This window comes from Ictidomys tridecemlineatus, chromosome 7 (assembly GCF_052094955.1).
Source record: "Ictidomys tridecemlineatus isolate mIctTri1 chromosome 7, mIctTri1.hap1, whole genome shotgun sequence".
Lineage (NCBI taxonomy): Eukaryota > Metazoa > Chordata > Mammalia > Rodentia > Sciuridae > Ictidomys > Ictidomys tridecemlineatus.
In genome coordinates, this window is record NC_135483.1 from 178,946,988 (window position 1) to 178,950,292 (window position 3,305).

Below are 3,305 nucleotides of genomic sequence, written 5' to 3' on the forward strand. Positions count from 1 at the left end.
AGTTCTTGGCTAACTGATCAACAACTTAAAGGAAGGTGAAAGGAGAATGAATCTCAAAAGACAAGTGAGTAGCTAAAAGATTGAATGAATGTGTCTCTCTGCTTCCCAATAGATTGATCACTATCTTTCATTCCAGCTGCTGGGCATTGCAGAGAGAGAGTGAGAAGCTGTGGCAGGGTGACTTAGCAGAGAAAATCGCAGCTTGGGTCTGGCTGTCCTTTAGCATTTTTGCATCCCATTGATGCAGGAGGCTGAGGCAGGAGGATGGGAAGTTCAAAGCTGCTCAACAATGTAGTAAAATTCTATCTCAGATTAAAAAAATAAATAAAAAGAACTGGGATGTAGCTCAGTGGTAAAGCATCATTGGGTTCAATCCCCAGTACAAAAAAAAAAAAAAAAAAAACAAAAAAAACCAAACAAACAAAAAAAAAAAAAAAACAAAGAGAGAGAGAGAGAGAAGAGACCCTGTCAAGGTTATTTTTAGAGTCAATATTTTTATTCATTCAACAAACACTTACTGAGTGTCTGCTAGGTGCCACAAGGTGTTTCTAAATTGCCCAGGCTGGCCTTGAACTTGTGATCCTCCTGTTTCAGTCTTCCAAGCAGTTGGGATCAGAGGATTGGGCCACCATGCCCAGCAAGACACTGTATTTTAGATCCCTGAGCTGGCCATTTTGGTAGTTACTAGCCACATCTGGTTACTGAACATTTGAATTTTGGCTAGTTCAAATTGAAATGTTGAAATGTGCTGTAAGTAGAAGACATACCAGAGCATGAGGATTTAGTATGAAAAAAATGTTTTCTCTCTTAATGATTTTTAGTGTTGACTCATTAAAATATTATTTGGGACATATTGAGCTAAAGTATATATTTTGAAAGGATGTAGCCTGTAATCCCAGCTGAGGCAGGAAGATCACAGATTTGAGGCTAGCCTGGGGCAACTTGGCGAGACCTTTGTCTCAAACAAAATTTATAAAAGAAGGATTGGTGATGTAGCCTAGTGGTAGAGCATTTGCTGAACCTACATGAGATCCTAAATTTAATTCCTCGTAGGCGGGGATCACCTTTTTCTTTTTACTGAATGTTTTAGTTAGGTCTTTCACTGATCTGACCAGAACAATTTTAAGCGAGGAAAAGTTTGGGGGCTCACGGTTACAGAGATCTTAGTCCACAGAAAGCTTGCTCCATTGATCTGGGCTCAAGGTGAGGCTGAACATCATGGCAGAAGAGTTTAGCGGAGGTAAGAAGCTCACATAGTGATTCAGGCAACTCAGAAGGTGAGAACAACCCCACTGACCAGATACTGTGCCCCAAAGCCACGCCCCAATTCCCACCTCCTCCAGCCACACCCTACCACTTCAGTTACCACTCAGTGAACCCCTATGGGGGATTAAATCACTGATTGGGTTAAGACTCTTAAAACCCAATCATTTCTCCTCTGAACCTTCTTGCATTGTCTCCCACTTGAGCTTGTGGGGGACCCCTCCCATCCAAACCATAACACTATTTTTTAAACATCGCTACTTGAAAAATTTTAAATTGTACATACGTCTCACACTTGGAGTTTACATTAGATTTCTATCGGGCAGTATGGGGCCACACCTCAGAAGGAACTTGGTGGATGTAACCAAGAGAAACATGTTACCAGGCAGGCACCAGACACCAGGACACAGGGAGTGAGGTGACCAGGCGCCTCCCTGAGCCCATGTGTTTTTCCTTCTGTAAGATCTGTACTCTACATAGCTCTCGTGATTGCCAGAGGTCCAGCTTTCTCTATATTCATTCCTGTACTCAAACTCTCCTGCTGCATCCCTGCTGCCTAACAAATTAAGCCAAAACTCCACATGAGTCAATTGGATTTCCTGCCAATCCCTCATGGCTCCTCCAGGCACGGTCTTTGGAGGAAGTGGAATGACTTTTAATTTCTAACCTCACTTCCCGGTCTCTGCACCCTTGCTTTGGCTGATCCTTATGCTTAGGGTGCTCTTGCTACCCCTTCGTTTCCACTGAGAGAATTTCCAAGCTTCAATTCTTGCCTTACCTGGGAAACTCTGCCCTCAATTCCCTGCACCACCTCTTCTCTTAACAGTTCTTTCTCAAAGCCTCTGACAACCAGTTTTACCAATTTCTTTGCACAACTCTTCAGCTTTTGGTTCCTTAAGATCTGGAACTTGCCTTCCTGGAGGTCTCTAACTCACCTTTAGGGCCAGGTGCCACATGATTAGCTGCTGAACTGGATCAAATAGGCTCTGAGTACTCAAGTTAGAAGGTAGTACAGAAATCTGGTGGAAGAAAGGTGGCATTGGAGGTATTGGAAATTTAAACCTGGAAGCTAGCTTAATAGTCCATTCCTTAGGAGAGACTCTCTGACAAGGGTCTTTGTTAGGGTCACATACCAGGGAGATGGGTGAATAATTAAGGCTGAGTCCACTCTGGAATGACGGGGATTGGGTGGGGGGGGCAGCTTGGCTGGTGACTCAGTAAATCAAACAGAACAATGGAAGCTATGTTTGTCTATCTGCATTATTGAAGAGAGCTTTAATTGGTCCTGTGGTCAGGGCTTTCTCTCACACTTAGGGGTCTGACCTGACCTTTCCAAGACCCGGCAGCAGGGCAAACAGGGTTATCTCCAGCAGCAAATGCCTCCGGATCTGTGAAAGGTGGCCCGGGTCTCTAAGGGATCATTAAGGGGAGGGGATTGAGAGGAAGGGAGCAGGTTTCTCAAGGTCTAAAAATCGCTTTTCTTATATGTTGTGGCCATGAGTTCCTTGTTGGGAAACTGCAATGGTCATTAAAAGGGGCTGTTTGGGGCTAGCCTGGTATAGACGGGTCTGAATCCCTCAGGACGCACCCAAGGTCATGGTTCTGAACCACGTGTTAGGTATGGGTGATACCTCGAGGCTGAGGGAGTGGATGCGAGCCCTGAAATCTACCTGAGGTCAAGACTGTGCCTTTGTGTTTCCCTAACGGCTAGCTCACCGCGGGCCACCAGGGATGCGCCCAAACTTAAGTCCTTTCAAACTGAACCAAACGGCGACAAAAGCCCGGCTCTTCCCCACTCCCACGCCTATCCTCCCCAGGCTCGCAAGTAATTCTTCTTCTCCGGAGCGAGCGAGCCTCGTCTCGAAGATCCGGGAGGGACCGGGTCAGGGAGAAGCGGGACCCTGGAAGCAGGGAACCCAGGCGGGGTGGACGAGGGGGGCGTGTGCGCACGCACGTGCCGGCGCGCAGGAGTGCTGGGGGAAGGGGGTGGTCTCCGAAAGGGGGAGGGGAGAAGGCAGGGGGCGGGGAGAAGCAGGCTTTTT